The 19,235-nt window shown below is 42.4% G+C and overlaps 1 protein-coding gene across 1 annotated transcript in view; it reads right to left on the bottom strand.

Moving 5' to 3' along the window:
• The window catches only part of CSMD3 (CUB and Sushi multiple domains 3), a 3,551,396-nt gene that overhangs the window by 2,055,273 nt on the left and 1,476,888 nt on the right, over positions 1 to 19,235 (bottom strand).

Raw genomic sequence — 19,235 nt, forward strand, 5'->3', positions numbered from 1 at the left:
ATAGCCAATTACTGAATGGGTCAACGGTATGGGTAAACTAGAGGGAGTTCAGACTGAATAACTAAGAGTTTTTTTATGACCTAAAGACTGGGCAAATTAATGAACTAATTTGTAAAACTGGTCATTTCCTGCCCTCACACATTACAAATTTTGCTGACTTGCACATGTGCAAATGCCAAGGAAAATACACAAATATCATTTCCTCATGCAAGTGCTTTAAATTAGGGACACACATATGTACAAATTTTGCGTGGATCTCGGCGTGTGCACACTCGTTTTAAACTTATCCTCTTTATGATCCCAGATATACAGAATTCCACTGTGACCAATTAGCAGGAATGCATACACCCCTGTGCAGCAGGGAGCAGGTGAAAATGTATTTACACACATATTCAGTAAGATGTGCAGAGGCAAAACATTTTTCTCTGTTTATTTGTTTCACAGCTCGGAATCATTTGGTTCACTTCAAACAAAAACAATTTTTTCATTTATTGTTCATTTGTTTCCCATTAATGTCAATGGGGGATGCAATGCAGCACATTTTGGGCTCCCAAATTGTGGTTTTCTAATCATATCTAATGAAACTTGTGGGTTGAAATCATCAGAAGGATAAAGGCATTCCAACATATTAAGACTATGTCAACGTGGCACTAGAAGTGTCATAAATAGCCCCAGAACAAGCACATGGGATAAAACAGAACCATCTGAATCAGGATTTCTCCAAGGTACCATCAGAGGAGTAAATTAGCAGCAAGAGTAGTCAGAACACCCCAAGTCTCCAAAAGTGGAGAAAAAGGAACCAACAGTGGCATGAACCCCTAAGGCTGCACAAAAGAGGTAAAGCATCACTAAGTGTGGCATGAACAGCTTAAGGCAACATAAAGGGGGAACAAAGCACCAAAAGATGCAAACCCTCCCCCCCCCCCCCAGGCAATGATAAAGTTTCAACATGGAAGAAAGCATGGCATGAAAATCCTAAAGCATTATGAAATGCACAAAGCAGCTATTTACAGCGGTAAGACCAGTCAAAGACTCCAAATGAAGAATTAAGGGCACCAACCAAATTGGAAGAAAACCCTAGGAAGGGAGAAGCCAGAGGAAAATCCTGGAGGAGGCCTCATGTTATTTCCACATGGCATCATTAAGGGAAGGGGAAGGCTTCTCAGACTTGGAGTTGACCTTACCCTTTGCTATATATGATCCCAGGCTTGTTTGTATCTTCTGTATCCTCTACCTCCTCACTGAAGGTTAAATGCTATTGAATAAAGATGTCAAATTCTCTTTGGCTACTAGCTGTTCAATTTCCTGTGATTCAGGGAATCCAAGACATAATTTTTCTTCTGAATCAGTCTTTTCAAATACTACTTCTATTATCGGAAAAGCAATAATAATAGCTGAGTGTGGTCCTGATTTTGGTGCTGTACCTCTACTGACCTGTATTTTGCTACGGTATAATGTTTCCAACCTTTTCAAGCCCAAAGTATACCAACATTAATAAAAATGTTTTTTGGCACACTAGCCTCCACTAAGCAGGCAATATGGACATGATAATGACTCATATGACCAAAAGAAGATATAGGGAGAGTTCTACTAGTATCTGTTTCTAATTTTAAAACAAAATATGAGAGAGGGAGCAATGAAAGGCATGATCCTATCATAATGGACCATCTTCTATATGCAAGCTCAGAAGAAGGAAGAAGTCAGATTGTAGGCAGTTGTCTTAGTTAATTATCTTGACTTCTACTGTGCCTCATCTAGTTGCCAGAGATACTCTACTGTTACTGCTTCTATAACTCAGAGTGAGTCATATCCAGTGTTCAGTGTGCATACTCTCCTCATCTCACTCAGCCTGGTTATAAGACAGAGAATGGAATTACTAAAAAAGGAGGTCTGAAGGGAGAAAATGAAGAGGTGCTGTATAAAATGTGTGTGAGATATCAGCTGGGCCAGAGTTGAGGTAGGAAACCTAGGCAAATAGACAGAATTGAGGACCTATCAAGGTTAAGCATATTTTTTTAAACTTGCCTATAGCTGACATCTGGATGAAATGATACTGATATCCTCCCATGTGCAAAGAAACTCTATTTTCTCTCTTGGATTTTAAAGAGAATGTTTGTGTGTTCAGAACTTCTTGTAGAATGAAAGAAAAGCTTTTAAAAATAAGGCATTGGCATTGGCAAAGGGCCAATCTTCACTACTGTACTCACAGAGTTCTCACTTACTGTGACAGAGAGACAGAGGCTTGTTTTGTACTTTCTGTCTATTCCCTGGGTCAAGGTAGGATTGGAGTGCCAATGAAGACTGATTTTTTTTTTTGTGTGTGTCTGTCTGTCTAATGTAGCAAAGTACACTGAATTCAGATTATCTACAGACAGATTGACATGAAAAGAAAAGGCCTTGTCAGCCTTCTTTGATCTCTTTCTAACAGTCTTTCTTTATGTATGCAAAAAGAGTCAGTCAAAAGAATACATGTATACACTGCGGGGTGGATTTTCAAAGGGTTACGCGCGTAAATTATGCGCTTAACCCCGAGAATCCACTCCTGCACGCGCTGAGCCTATTTTGCATAGGCCTGGTGATGCACGCAAGCCCCGGGATGCGCGCATGTCCCGGGGCTTGAAAAAGGGGGTGGGGCGTGGGCGGGGCATGGACGGGGCGTGGGCTGGGCTGGAGCCTCCAGGCAGAGCGGCCATTTGCTGCTGTGCCTGGTAAGGAGGGGTTTAGATAGGGCTGGGGGGCAGGTTAGGTAGGGGAAGAGAGGGGAAGGTGGGGGGGGGGCGGAAGGAAAGTTCCCTCCAAGGCCGCTCTGATATCGTAGCGGCCTCAGGGGGGGGGAATGGAGGAAGGCTGCGTGGCTCGGTGCGCGCAAGTCACACAATTGTGCACCCCCTTGCGCGCACCGACCCTGGATTTTATAACATGCGCGTGGCTGTGCGCACATGTTATAAAATCGGGCGTAGATTTGTGCGCGCCGGGTTGCACTGGCTAATTATACCAAACACCAAAAAAGGCAAAATCAAACAATAGCAATATCAAATTAGATCCTAATGTACCAGATGGTTAGTGCCTACTATAATACACATATCCAACAAGCCTGATCACAGTGATCATTGTTACTCTTTTTTACGTGCATGAGATATTTTTAGAAAAAAATATGTTTGTGACAAAAAGAGACTTCCACAGTACGCAAATGATGTAGCAGACCTGGTGGCCCATTTAAATAGGGGCACACCGACAGGCTTGCTGATGCATGTATTATAGTAGGCACTAACCTTCTGGTACATTAGGATCTAATTTGATATTTTCTATTGTTTGATTTTGCCATGTTTGGTGTTTGGTGTCATTGGTTTTGGTAATTTTCTTGGCTCTTTCTTTGTGTTTTAACTGCAATTTGTTCCCTGATTGAAGAATCATAGGAGCCTTGGGGGCCCTGAGCTGGCAATAGTTTGAAACCTCAGGAAATGTTAGGTGAGCAAAGAGATTTTCTCATCAGATAAGATAAGCAGTTAGAAAGCACACAAAACTTCTCTGACATCAGTAATTTTATAAGGTAAGCCTGAAACAAAGGGACAAAATGTGTTACACCATTGCTCTTCCCCTTTAGTGATAGGTCTACAAATCAAAGAGTTCTTAATGCAGTTAGTGTGGGGATGTGCAGGGGAAAAAGAGTTTCTTTTTCTCAGTTTTTTTGTTTTCCCATTTATCATTTTGTTTAATGCTTATTTTGTTTATGTAGTTTGAAGAAATGATATAAACATTAAACCCACAAAACAAAACAAAAAATGAAATGGGGCCAGCCCAGTCCTCCCTGAGACTTATTGATCCAACTCCCCTAAAATTGCTGGGGCAGGAAATTCCTCAGACCTCATTTATCCTGCCCATGGGTGGGGGTGCACATTGGTGTGATCGCATAAGGCTTATGCCCAATGTGAAGCCTCAACCTAGGCTTTAGCCTAGGCCCAGAACAAAGGTCCATTGCTGGATTCCAGCCTGAAGGATGGATCCTGTCACTACAGCCTCAGCCTAGGCCCAAACCTGACACCGAGGCTGGGCCCAGTGGCCAGGTCCCATCCTTAAGGCTGAGGCCTCAGCCTAGGCTTATGCCCAAATGCTGGGGACCAGACCTCTACACATCTTCTTCTGTTGATGTTCTCTTCAAAATGGTGCTGTATGCTGGAAGATGTGCTGGAATGACTTCTCTGCAATGCCTTCCTCCTGAGCAGAGGGCACCATTTTGATGTACAATATTTCATTTTAACAACTACACATTAAAATGGTGCCCTCCACTCAGAAGGAAGATACTGGAGAAATGTCAATCCAGCATGTCCTAGAAGCATAGGGTGCATTTTGAAGAATGCATCAACAAAAAAATGATGCCTGGGGACCTGGTACCTAGCTTCTGGTTTAGGGGTTAGATCCAGGCCTAGGCCAAATTTCAGGCTCCATGGACTTGACCCAGCCTCCAGGCTAAGCCCCAACATTGGTCTTGAACTTGGCTGAGGCTCTGGTGATAGGAACCAACAATACTGGGCCATGGCATCAAGCCTAGGGTGTGGGGTTAGTGATGGGACCTGGCCTTTGGTCCATATCCCAGGTTCAGGGTTGGGCCTAGGCCAAGGTCTCAGAATAAGGACCCATTATCAGTCCTGAGATTAGACCCAGACTAAGACCTCAGTGTCAGAACTTCATTTCTGGAGCAGGCCAAACTGGCCCTGGTATTGGCCTTAGCCTAGGCTGAGGCCTTTGCAACAGGACCCATCCTGCTAGGTTATGGCATTAGGCCTGGATATGGTCTCAGCTTCAGCAAATGGTTCCAACCACCAGGCTTGGCACCAGCATTGGGCCTAATTCTAGGCCTTGGCAATGGGATCAGGCCACAGGCTGGCCACATCATCGGGAACCCACAGACAGGGAAAATGGGGGTGTTGAGATTCCTGGACCCAGAAATTTTGGGGGAGTTGTCTGAAGATTTATTCTCTTTTTTATTTCAAAGCAAAATTTTAAAAAATGAAATCTCTTTGTTTTTTTATATCATTTCAGTTTGAAAATGTTGTAACATGAAATGGGAAATGTCATTTCAAACAAATTCACATGCCTATAATTGGATACTTTACATTAATATCATGCATTGCTTTCCAAAAAGTACCTGTAAAGTTATTGAAAAGCAGACTTAAACCTCAAAAAATATAAAGAATATAAAGGAAATTATCTACTAAGCTGAATTAGAACCAGCTCTTAACAAATATTATTGAGAATATAACTGTATACTAAAGGGCATAACAACTTTAGTACATAAGGTATTTAAATCAGTATTTGTGATAGTTTACATAAATTGTGATAACTTCTGCAATTTGTTGTGATTACAATTCTAGAGAAGAGGTCAATATACTGTGATGCTTACAACAAACAGGGTCCCCCCTGATTCCAACCCCATGCCTATCTTGAACCCCTTCCCAGCAAGATCCTACAGGGCATCTTATCAGGAAAGGGGGGGGGGGGGCAGTGGCTCTTATGGGGAATTTGGTGCTTCTAGATTACTCCATTTTTGGTAAGAAGGGGATCAGATAGATCCTTCTGGAATGGTAGAATCATGGTCCTGAAAGATGAGGAGCAGGTATTGATCTTTGTAAGAAGGGATTGGTTTCTTGTATGTGTATGTGTGTGTGTGTGTGTGGGGGGGGGGGGGGGGGTTTGAGTCTTGTTGAGGAGGGTTAGAGTCCTGACAGTAATTATGAGTCAGATTTGGTCTTGAGAGCCCTTATATGGGCATCCAAATAGCAGATGAAATTTAATGTGGACAAGTGCAAGGTGTTGCATATAAGGAAAAATAACAAAAATAACCCTTACTGTAGTTACACAATATTAGGTTCCATATTAGGAGCTACCACCCAGGAAAAAGATCTAGGCATCATAGTGGATAATACTTTAAAATTGTTGGCTCAGTGTGCTGCAGCAGTCAAAAAAGCAAATAGAATGTTAGGAATTATTAGGAAGGGAATGGTTAATAGAACGGAAAATGTCATAATGCCTCTGTATCGCTCCATGGTGAAACCGCACCTTGAATACTGTGTACAATTCTGGTTGCTGCATCTCAAAAAAGATATAGTTGCGATGGAGAAGGTACAGAGAAGGGCAACTAAAATGATAAAGGGGATGGAACAGCTCCCCCATGAGGAAAGGCTGAAGAGGTTAGGGCTGTTCAGCTTGGAGAAGAGATGGCTGAGGGGGGATATAATAGAGGTCTTTAAGATCATGAGAGATCTTGAACGAGTAGATGTGACTCGGTTATTTACACTTTCGAATAATAGAAGGGCTAGGGGGCATTCCATGAAGTTAGCAAGTAGCACATTTAAGACTAATCGGAGAAAATTCTTTTTCACTCAACGCACAATAAAGCTCTGGAATTTGTTGCCAGAGGAGGTGGTTAGTGCAGTTAGTGTAGCTGGGTTCAAAAAAGGTTTGGATAAGTTCTTGGAGGAGAAGTCCATTGATGGCTATTAATCAATTATACTTAGGGAATAGCCACTGCTATTAATTGCATCAGTAGCATGGGTTCTTCTTAGTGTTTGGGTAATTGCCAGGTTCTTGTGGCCTGGTTTTGGCCTCTGTTGGAAACAGGATGCTGGGCTTGATGGTACCTTGGTCTGACCCAGCATGGCAATTTCTTATGTTCTTATGTTCACTTGGGGGGAGGAAAATAGAAACTTCTGTTGAGATGTATAATAGCTATAAAAGCTAACACTAAAACTTAGCAATGCCTCCTGAGGTGTATTAAAGTTTTAGCATTTCCAGTGAGTTAATACAAATCAGGTTGCTAAAAGAAAATAGTTCTAACTCATGAAATACACAGCTAATTTGAACATTGCATTAGACCATACTAATTTTGTAAAATATTAGGGATTTTCAACCCCAATAATTTCATTTCAGTTTGTTTTTTCATTTTGAATTTTTTTTCTGCTTTCTTTGGATTGAGTTGGTTTAGTTAATTCCTGAACTGAAAAAAACAAACAAACATTACAATTTCTCAAAACACCCAGAACAAAAATACAAATTGGAAAAGGCCTCTCTAAGGCCTTCTACTTCTATATGCCTTTAAACAAACTCAAGGCCCAGGCTGAGGCATATCCAGGTCCTGCCAGGGCCCTTCTTTCTCTCCTTCCACTGAAAAAAAAAAACAGTTTTATGGACATATACTAGCTGGCTGGATTGAACCATACTCAGCTGAACCTTCCCAGGTCTCTATGTTCCCCTCACCCAAAGTCTTATTTATTTATTTTATTTGTAGGCTTTTATGTACCGAAGTTTAGCGAAAGGCCCTCACTCCGGTTTACAGATATAACAACATATTACAGGCGTAACACAACTGGAACTTTATCAGTTGCAGATAGAGATAGGTTATAAACAACAGATACAAATAGGAAATATATTACAGCTTATATATCAACAGATTAGGTACAGGCCAATGCTGGGGCCATGGACCAATGCTGGGGCAATGGACCTCTCCAGCCCCCCATTTACTCTTTCTGTTGAGGGGAAATAACAAAAAAGGGTCAGATTCTTTTAAAAAATGGTACCTGCCTCCTGGAAGATGGCACCAAAATGTTGTCACTTTGGTGTCTATCTCAGGTGCAGCCAACCCCAAGTCTTTATTGAGCTATTGGAGGGATAGAAGGCATCAGGGAGGCCATTATGGTTTTAGAAAAAATGAAAATTCCCCAAAGTTGAAAAAAACATGAGCTGAAAGATATTCAGTTCATTCCATTCAGAACAAATAAAAAATGGTCTTATTTGTTATGTTTTTCACATTTGTTTCAAATGAATGGACATTCCTATAAAGCACATTAAATACTGCAATTGCAAACACATGTTAAATACTTTTTGATATATATTTATATCAATATATTTTAGTAAATGGAATCCTTAATTTAGATAATTAAAGCAATGGTTCTCCAAATGTTTATTGTTTCCATCCCAAGTAATTGTATAAATATTGAGATGATTTGGATTTTTTTTCATTAATATTCATCAAATCATTTAAATAATAAGCCACATATGTGTCAAAATCTGCAGCAGACTTTCCAAAATCCTAAAAATATCCTCATTAATCCACTGCAGATTTCATCAAAAAAGTGAATTTACTGCATATGTTTTGCAGAACTATTTCAAAATCTTTACATCTGTTTCAGATATCCCTACAAAAATCATTGTAATGGGAGAAACGGGCCCTTTCTCTCCCCTCTGCCATTCCCCGGTTCGAAAGTAACCTGGTGCCGGGGAGGAGGGGGAGGTCCCCAGTCGGCCCCATACTTACCCATGATGTGAGGCCGGGATGAGGGAGATAGGCAGCCATGAGACGTGATGGCGACATGAGCTCCAGCATCTCACGGGAGTTCGGCCTACCGAGGCCATGTGCATCAATAATGTGACTGCGCATGTCACCCGGTGCGACTGTCGGCACCTCAGGATGATGCGCTCGGGTCCACTTATAGCCCCGGCCGACGCCCAAGGTGCCATTTTCAAAGTGGCAGTGGCAATAGTATTAGTATTTTTTGTTATGTAGCGATACTTGTTACGTGTAACGTTTTATTGTCATGTCACAGCTTTGGGTTGAATGTAAGCTGGGGCAGGATAGGTGGAATACCCAAGCTGGGGTGGCATGGCAATGTGATGCCGGAAGTGGAAACTAGGAAAATGGTGGGTTAAGTCCGGTTTAGGATGACTACCAACTTCTCGGGGGTGCGGAGGCTTCCAGAGGTGTTGTCTCCTTTGCTCGATGCAGCAGGGGGGCAGTTGCACCAAGCTTTCTTGCTTGTACATGGCGGATGGCTGATTTGAGCAGCACGGTGATACCGCAGAGCCTTTGTCCAGCTCGGGTAACTTAAATAACATTTGTGTTTTGAATAATAAATCTGCGGCCTTTGTGACCCATTACGGAGCTCGAGTTTTATTAAAAGTGGCAAAGGAATGTGGGATATTGGGGTGAAAGGGAGGAGAGCGATGAGTGTGGGAAACGAAAGGGGGAGGAGACCATCCTGGCTACCAGCGTTATCAACAATTATAAATTAATGTTTCCTAAAAAAGCATAATACATGAAACAAATAGCAATCAGCAATATTGCAGGTGGCATGCTTACTCATTTGCAAAGGCTTGAGCAATATAATATTCCTTAACTTTCTTTTGAAGAGTTGGGTAATACTCCACTAAGTAAGGCTAGAAACTGCAAAATATCTAGAATGAATCTTAGGCAACTAACTTAGTTTAAAAACCAACAAGAATAGACAATATTGACTGGAAAACCATAGCAGATGGCTAGAAGCAGACTCAATAAGAGATGACTTAAAATAGCTTATCATATCTCCCTTCTGGGCTTTAAAGATCAAAGTAATCTGTTTCCTTTGCATTTTCTGCTGGTGAGATCGGGATGCCGGTTTTCACCCGACATCAGAGGGAGGTGCCGGAAAAACTCAGAACAAAAAGTACACCCCTCCAGTGCATTGCCAAACCAATGGTTTTTGAGAGAGAGAGAGAGAGAGAGAGAGAGAGAGAGAGAGAGAGAGAGAGAGAGAGAGAGAGAGAGAGAGAGAGAGAGACTTACTATAGTGCCTATGCCCTAGACAGGTATTTTAATTCCTATGGGAGGGCCACCTACTAACTCGGGGTGGGGATTAGGTATGAGCGTCGGGGGTTGGGGGCCACTTTCGCATTCCACATGAAACCTACGGAAAGAACAGTGGTCTCTAGTGAAGATTTGCTGGCCGTCGGAGTGAGGAAACTCACTCCAAGAGGAGATTTGGGCAACGTTCTCTCCACCTAGCTTGCTGGACTCTCTACCTGGGCAACAACAAGCTAGGTGGAGAGAATGTAGCCCAAATCTCCTCTTGGAGTGAGTTTCCTCACTCCGACAGCCAGCAAATCTTCACTAGAGACCACTGTTCTTTCCGTAGGTCTCATGTGGAATGCGAAAGTGGCCCCCAACCCCCGACGCTCATACCTAATCCCCACCCCGAGTTAGTAGGTGGCCCTCCCATAGGGATTAAAATACCTGTCTAGGGCATAGACACTATAGTAAGTCTCTCTCTCTCTCTCTCTCTCTCTCTCTCTCTCTCTCTCTCTCTCTCTCTCTCTCTCTCTCTCTCTCTCAAACAGGCATTGGAAAATGAGGCCCTTAGTTTGAATAATTTTGGGCATGCCTTTTCGAGCGAGCTTTTGCAGGCAACTGTTGTGATTTTGTATTGTTTAGTTTTTAAGATTATTTTATTTTGTATTTGAATATGTGATTGTCAAACAGACTTAAGCATATTGTACACCGTTGTGATGTGACTATGAATGACAGTATAGAAAAGCTTTTAAATAAATACATTAAATAAATAAATAAATAGATAGATAAATCTTAAGCCAAAAGAGACTTCACTATGTGAAGGCATTATATTAATGTGATCAGTGTACCCTATTGACATTATGTATTATTGATTTGCTTTTCTATGTATAAAAATGTTTTTGTGTAATTTGCATGTATCTACTTTCATAAAATATTTGTGCTTTTTTTGAGGTTCACATAATCTACTAGATAAGGGAGCTCTGACCGATGTGCCGCAAATGCGCAGTAGAGAGCAACTCTACCGCGCACGCGCGGGCAGAACGTCGGCCAGAGCGGAGCGTGCCCGAAAAAAAAAAATGGCGCCTGCTCCTTAGGAGAAGGAGCGGCAGCGACGAGCAGTAGCGGGAGGAGCAGTAGCCGCAGCGACAACGATGACGACAACAAGCAGGAGCGGGAGGAGCAGCGGTGGCGTCACGCGCGAGGGAGGGAGGAGCAGTAGCAGCAGCGGCGCACGCGCAAGGGAGGGACACTCCCCTGTCTGCCAGGTGTGGATGACTGAAAGGGGAGGGGATTGAGAGAGGGGGAGTGAGTGAGGGGAGGAAGGAGAGAGTGAGCTGAGGGAGGAGGAGGAGAGGAGTGGGGGAGGGGATGAGAGGGAGGTGAGGAGAGGGAGGGAGATGAGAGTGAGGTGGGGGAGGGAGGAGAGGGAGGGAGGTGAGAGTGAGGTGGGAGGGAGGAGAGAGTGGGGGAGGAGGGGAGGAAGGAGAGAGTGAGCTGAGAGGAGGGAGGAGAGAGTGGGGGACGGAGGAGAGAGTGAGGGAGGGGAGTGAGGTGAGGAGAAGAGAGGGAGGGAGGTGAGAGTGAGGTGGGGGGAGGGAGAGAGGGGGAGGGAGGAGGAGGGGGGGGAGGAGAGAGTGAGGTGGGGGGGGAGGGAGACTAGGGGGGGAGGAAGTGGGAAGGAAATGGACCGAAATTTTTTTTTAAATGTAGCCCGTTGTTACGGGCTTAACGGCTAGTATACTTATAAATGACAGAAGGACTTATTGTACAGCTACAGAGGAACAATGCCCATAATATTGGCCTTCATAAATTTGCTGTGCTGTTTTAGGTGCCTTTCTTGTTGCTGCTGCTGCAATGCTGGCCATTCAGATCCTTCTTTTCTCTTGGTTATGAGCTTTAGGCCTGGATTTATCAAAATGCACTAAATATTGCATGTGATAGGAAAAGGGGGTGTGTTTATGGTAATAGGCAGTTTATTGCAATAATTGCTATGTGAAGTACTATTTTAGTGCATATTGCAATAAGTGCCAGAATTGCTGTATTTCCTATGTACAATCACCATGGAGAGAGAGAGAGAGAAAGGGAGAACCTAGCTGTAATACCCTCCCACTAGATAGATATTTATATCTCTATGGGAGACCCACCTAGTAACTCAAGGTGAGGTTTAGGTATTAGTGTAGTGGTTAGGGGCCACTTTGACATTCAAAGTGAGATGTACGAGCAAAACAGTGCTCTCTTGTGAAGATTTGATGACCTTCGGAGTGAGGAAACTCACCTAAAGATGAGATTTGTGCAGTGTTCTCTCAACCTAGCTTGATGTTACCCAGGAAGAGAGTCCTTCAAGCTAGGTTGAGAGAACATTGCACAAATATCATCTTTGAGTGAGTTTCCTCACTCCGAGGGTCATCAAATCTTCACAAGAGAGCACTGTTCTGCTCGTACGTCTCACTTTGAATGTCAAAGTGGCCCCTAACCCCTACACTAATACCTAAACCTCACCTCGAGTGAATAGATGGGCCTCCCATAGTGATATGAATATCTATCTAGTATGTGGGCATTATAGCTAGGTTCTCTCTCTCTCTCTCAGCAAAATGTGTAATTAAAGTTCACATTAAAGCCATGCAATACAGCTTCACAAAACTGTGAGTCCAGCCCACTTGACCAAAATATCCTCCCCTTTTTCTCATTTGCATCACACCAACATTATGGTGCTTTCACATCCATTATTGGCATTTTCTGCATGCAAAAACACCATATAGCACTTTGATAAATGACCCCCCCCCCCTAGTTAGTTAGTTAACTTATTATACTTTATTAAACACCTTTCTTCCATAAGTAAGTCAAAATGATGTACAATAAAATTTGCATGATTATATACAGTAAAAGAACATAAGCCATAAACATAAAACAATGAATATTACATATCTTTAGAAACAAATTAAGCATAATACAAATAGTAAGAAACATTGTACAAAAGCATACAATAAAATAAGCATTGTATGTCAAAATCCTGCTCACTGCAGCCAGGTATTGAGGCCTTTTCTAAGTTTACAAAAGTTTTTCTCCAAGCATAAGCTGAAGGGCACAGAATTCCCCAAGCTGAGAGGCATGTAGGAGCTTATATTCTAGATTATCTCAAGTCTAATTTCCTTGCGAGAGGGCAGTTTTAGTATTTCTTGCTGGGAAGAACGAAGAGAGCAACTGGGTTGATATAAATTTGGAAGGTTAGCAAGATAGGGGGAGGAAGGGACCAAGTGTACTGCCTTTAATATGAGATAACCATTTTTAAATTGAATCTGATACAAAATAGGTAACCACTGGAGGGATTATGGTAAGGGGGGGGGGGGGTCACATGGTCATATTTCCTTGTACCAAAAATAGTATAATAGCAGTATTTTGTACTGATTGGAGTCTTGAAACCAAATTTGAAGAAAGACCATGACATAGGGCATTACAATAATCAAGATGACATAGAATCAATGAGTAGGTTAATGTTTTCAGATCACTCACTTCTAAAAATGATCTCAAGTGATAGATAAGTCACAGAAAATAATAGGATGATTGCACTAAGTTAGAGATTTGAGGAGAAAAATTGAGCAAGGGCCAAGCTTGACTGCAGAGTTAATTACAACTTCCTTGAGTTGAATTAGAGTACCTGATATTCAGTATTTTGGGCAAATTACATAGCCAGATTTGTTTTCATGTACCACTCATGGACCCTGACCTAGTAATCCGACTCCGCTTCTCTGTTGTTGTATTGATGTAGGTTCTCCCCCAAAAGAAAAGATGAAAACAATGAAAAGAAAAAATAATGCAAGCTTTGTCTCCATCCCCTCCTTTTTTTCTGATTCTGCACCTTGAAGTTTTCTTGTACCACGTTAGGATCCTGGCCTAGTTTTCCCACTTTGCCTCTCTCTTGGTTTTACTAGGGAGTTTTGTCCCTAAAAGGAAAAAAAAATATATAATTTAAAAAAAAAGTAATTTTCTCTCCCCATCCTGGCATGACACTACTGGATATGGAAATTATAAAATTGCAGGAGGTGCATATTTGGCTTTTGGTATGTGTGACCCTTATGCCAGCACAGGGCACCATAACTAAGGGGGGAACATGGCTTAAAGAAAGGTCCAGTGGATCCGCTGAGGACCCATCCTGGCAATAAGGCCAAAAAGAGGCCTGGCAATTCTGTGGTAGACCCCATCCCGCCACATACCTTAGCTTGATGGAACCCTGGTAGAGAGTCCATCAAGCTAGGGTGAGAGAACACTGTAGCAATCTCATCTTTGTGTGACTTTCCTCACTCCAAATGACATCAAATCTTCCTTGAGGTGTACTGTGCTGTTCGTACGTCTAACTGTGCATGTAAAACTGGCCCCAAAACCCTATCAACCACCAAAACCTCACCTTGAGTTACTAGCTGGCCCTCCTATAGTGATATAAATGGTTGACTACTAGTGTGCCACCCCAGAGGTTTTCTCTCGCTCTCTTTCCATGCCTAAAATGGAATTTGCAAACAGGGCTTAATACCTGCAAAAAAGGTGTAGTTATTTCCAGCATGCAATAGTGAGTGTTATGCTATCGCATAGTGCAATAATGCCCCTCATTTCAACAATCCTGCCCCTTTGAATAATTTTGCATTCACGTCATGCACTGCAATAACTATCATGTGCGTTATGGCATTATCGCCATAAAGCACTTTGATAAATTACCCTGTAAGTTTGGGAAGAGGTGCAATTGTGGGGTAAACTAACTTCAAGTGTATGTTCCTTGACTAAAAGCCAGGAAAAGTAATGGATTTTAATGTAGATGCATAATTAAAAAAAAAAAAAAAAGATGAGGGGGCTAGGTAAGATTTTTTTGTGTGTCTCTGTGTGCTCCTTTTGATTAAAACAAAAAAAGAAAACTAGGGAGCTAGGTAAGTTCTTTTCTAATGTCTGTGTTTATTATGCCTTTTGATTAAAAAAGAAGTCCAGGGACCTTGGTAAGATCTTTTCTAGTGTGTCTTGTGGTAGCATTGAGAGGAGAAGATCATCTTGCTGGTGACTGAAGATGCTCTGTGAGTATTGCTTTGGGAAATATTAGGTCTTAAAAAGATTGGGGGATAGGTTAAATAGTAGGGTATATTATCTAGTGTGTGTGCCTATATTATAAAACAAGCCTAAGATAGGTAATTCTAATGTCTGCCTTTCCCACCCCTACCTCATCCTTTGAATTATAGGGAAGATAATCTTTCACATTAAAAATCAATTAGGCTTTTCATCTAAAAAATAGCATTCTCCCATCCCTTATCAGGAGTTTAATTATCCCCTTGCAGATCACTACCAGATTAAAAGGGAATACACCAATAAATTTCAAGGACTCTAATTTATGTACTCCTACACCCTTATCAATGCTAACTTAACGAAGAACTCAATAAAAATAAAGTGAAACAGTCCAGCAATAAGAGGGGGGCCTTCCAGCCTTGTGTACTGAATGCCACATATATGACTTTTTACCCATTGAAGAGAAGTTGTATGTGTGCAATTGGTATAAAGAGCTCCTGACTCTCAGAGAATGAGTCCAGTCTCTGGAGGCTAGCGTGGCAGACCTGGAGAAATTGAGACAGACAGAGAGGTGTATAGAGGAGAGTTTCTGGGACAGAGTAGCCAAGTGCTGCGTTAGAAGAGGAAGGTCATCTGGTCAGAGAGCAATACTCTGGTGTAGCAGGAAATGATTCTGCAGTAAGTAGCTGCTCTTGTACTGAGGACGAACCTCCCAGGGCTATTACCCAGAAGAGAAGAATTGGGTTGGCCATCATAGCTGTTGATTGGAGCAGAGACCCCGCTGAAGCTTCACCACTACCAGCCCTTGTTCTCCTCAGGTTGAGCTCTTGGGTACCAGAGCTGGCTGGACTTATGTGAGGTCTCTGAAAGCTGCAGAGACGAGGCTGGAAGGAATTCAGGAAAGAGTCCAGGAGCTAGACAGGCCACGGCACTCGTTGAAGGCCAGGCATAATTCAGGGCAAGCGGCAGATCGCATAGTCAGGTTTCCAGGCATAAGTCAGGGCAGGCGGCAGATCTCGTAATCAGGAGGCAAAGCGAGGGTCGTAATCCGGAAGGTCGATGAGCAGGAACACAGACTATGGTGAGATCCTCCGCAGAGGAACAGGAAACAGGACCTAAGCACAATCAAGGCAAGGTCTGAGAGCCAGAACTTGCCTTAAGTAGGAAAAGGTTGGGCAGGACAAGAGGAGGGGCCACGGCAATTTCCTGCCGTGGTCCCTTTAAATCCAGAACAGGAACGCGTGCGTGGGCCTAGGAAGGCCCAGAGGAGGTGGGGCCCGCACGGGGACTGCACTGTGTTGGAGAGGCCTGGGGGAACGGGCCTGCCAGCATGCTGGGAGGAGGGAGTGCGAGGCAGAGTCCTGAGAACGGCTGGCCACCGCAGCAGGCAACCCAGAGCTGGTAGCTGCCGCACAGTGCCGGTAAGAGGGAGTGACTGGGCGTGGGAAGCTGCGACCGGCGGCCCTAACAGTAACAAGCTGGCCAACCTTTTGGGGAAGAGGGAGTCTTTTTTGAAAGGACAAGTTCCACTTTAGCAAGGGTGGAACGGACTGCTAGCACTAACCTTTAAAAAGATGATAGAGAAGCTTTTAAACTAGAAAAAGGGGGAAAGTCGACAGTCACTCAGCAGCACATGGTTCGGAGGGCAGTATCTTTGAAGGATGCTAACAAATCAGGAGAGTTAGGGATTTCCAACAGAGAGGTTGCAACAAAAGCAAAAGTAGTCCACATGTTTATAAATAAAGAATCACTTGAGCTAAATAATTACAAATTATCCCTGTCAACTGAAAAGCAGGTTTGTTAATACAAACAAAAAACATACTTTGAAATATCTGTATGCCAATGCCAGAACTCTTCAGAAGTGAAATGGGAGAGTTAAAGTGTATAGTAGGGATGTGCATTTGTTTCATTCATTTTAGAGTTATGCAAGTAACTTCCAGTCTTTATAGTACATGTGTAAAAAATGGATAGTGTGCGCATAACTCAAGCTATTAAAAATACACACATATTGTCCATTATGCATGTACTATAAAGCCTTGAATTTACTGAATGTGCATAACTCTGAAATGAATGAAACAAATGCACATCCCTGGTGTAAGGCACTGAATAAAGATGTATATATAATTGGTATCTCAGAGACCTTGTAGAAGGGGGATAATCAAAGGGACAGAGTACAAATTATATTGCAATGATAGGGTGGATCAACTTGGGGGGTGGGGTGGTACTTTATGTTCTCTTGGGAGTAGTGTCTAACAGGATAAGATCCTGCAAGAGACTAAATGCACTGTAGAATGCTTATAGGTAGAAATACCATATGTGTTGGGGAAGAGTTTAGTGATAGGAGTATACTACCGTCCACCTGGACCAGTCTCACAGAAATAACTTGGGACTTGGGATCCCACTTGGAAAGCAAGGACCTTGAAGAGGACAAATATGTGCTCTCTTCCATATTACTAGCTCCAAGACTGCTGTCATGGAACAGAGGGTCTGGAGATAGGACAACACCTTCAGGTTTCTTCCCATTCCCAATGCCCAGATCTGGAAAAATAACTTCTAAAATTTTTGTTCTATTAGATGTATGAGATCTACCTTCATACTGAAACAATCTCCAAGACAATTCAGCATCTAACATTTCTGAAGATTGCATTTTGAAAAATTGATAATCCATCCCAAGTCCTGTAACAATTGGATCACTCGCTGAGAAGCCGATATGCTGTCCTGAAAGAACTTTGCTCTTATCAGACAATAGTCCCAATAAGAGTGTAACAAAAAACCTTCCTAGTACAGCATCATTACAACCACCACCAACAGCTTCAAAAAGGTTGCTAGGGCTGTTGCTAAACCACAGAGTAGAGCCTCAAACTGAAAATGATGACCTAGCCCCATAAATCTCAGGAAGCATGGATGATCTTTCTGTATTTGAATGTGAAGATAAGTTTCCTAGAGGTTCAACAAGGTTAAAAATGCTCCTTTTTAAACAACCATAATTACTGATCTTAAGGTGTCCATGCTGAACTGGGCAACTTTTTAGAAGTCATGAGCCTGCTTCACGTCCAAGATGGGGCGAAGGACCCTTTCATTTCTGGGCACACAATGTAAAGAGTGCAACACCCCAGATCTTCTTGGTTCTTCAGTACCTGAATTACCACCTCCCGGCTGGCAGGTGGTATCAGCAAGCCTGTTGATCTCTGTCCCTATCTGCTGATTGGTGTGCATAACCCACTGGTCTAGTCTAGTCTGATTGGATGAAGAAGAATTTCAGTTTTTGTATGGTGCCTGGCTAGCCTAGAGTTGGCCCTGATGGAGTGGCACACTTGGGGTGGGGCAGAGGTGAATAAAGGAAAAGGCCCATCAGCATCAACATAGGCAAAGAAACCAAAGCGAGAGAAGGCCCCAGCAGAGCCACCACTGGAGCCTATTCCACCAGTATCTGTAGAAAGAAGACTGAAACAGAGACTCAAGTGGGGCCGCTAGTAGATCCCATACTACCTTCAGATGAAAGAAGAGTGAAAGAGTCCCCAGCGGCACCACTGGTGGTACCCATTCTGCTATTGGGAGCCATCCTGCAAGCAGCAGAAAAAAAGAAGATTGAGAAGAGGCCCCCCATGGCCACTGGCAGAGTCTATTCTGACAGCAGCTGAAGAAAGAAAAGTGGCCCTGGCAATGGTGAGAGAGAGTTTATGTGTGAGAGAGATAATGTGAATGTATGTGTGATAGAGAATGAGAAAACATGAATGTGTGAGATCATTTGTGTATATGTGTGTGACAGAGAGTGTGTATCTGTGTTAGAGAGCAGTTATTTTCAGCTTACAGAGGGAAGCTGCTTGTAAAATATCATTGCTTATCTAGGACAGTTTTGTTATTTTCACCCTTTGCACTCTACCATTTCGGGCACATATACAAAGATGATCTACTATTTAACTTGCATCCAGCACCCCTCCCTTCCTATTATAACACAAAGCTTTGTAATAATCTAAATAGCTGCAAATGCTAGCATGATTGCTAGTTCCCCTACGTACTGCTGCCAAACTATTTGAGCACATCTATTTACAATAGAACTTGCAGCCTGCCAAACAGACCTGGATGCTAGTTAATTTTATCATTATATATGCTGTAACTCTCTGAAAAAAAAAATAACGAAATCATGCAGAACATTATGTTACGATATCAAAAGAAACATTCTACCAAAAATACTCCTCAATTTATCTAGCACATATTTGACTGGGAGAACTTCATGCAGAACAGGGGCTAAAAGACATCTTGCATTGCCATTAACACTAGTATAATCATAAGTCTTTTCAATAAACACGTTTTTGGAATTACTATTTTTTTCAAAAAAAAAATTGTTGTAGATACAATATAATACTACTTATCAGAAACAAAGTTAGTTCTTTCAAGCAAATGTCCATAAGTATTGTGCAGAAATAAGAAAACCTGACACAGTCCATGCTTTGAAATGCAGTCTGCCTCAGGGGTTAATTCTCATACTGGTTACAACAGAATTGTTGTTCCAATATTAATTCCAACAGCTTTTTTTGATTTTTTTGAAATACTGAGTCACATAACACCGTATTGATCTTTTTACTTGCATGCTGAA

The sequence above is a fragment of the Rhinatrema bivittatum genome, chromosome 2 (assembly GCF_901001135.1).
Source record: "Rhinatrema bivittatum chromosome 2, aRhiBiv1.1, whole genome shotgun sequence".
Classification (NCBI taxonomy): domain Eukaryota; kingdom Metazoa; phylum Chordata; class Amphibia; order Gymnophiona; family Rhinatrematidae; genus Rhinatrema; species Rhinatrema bivittatum.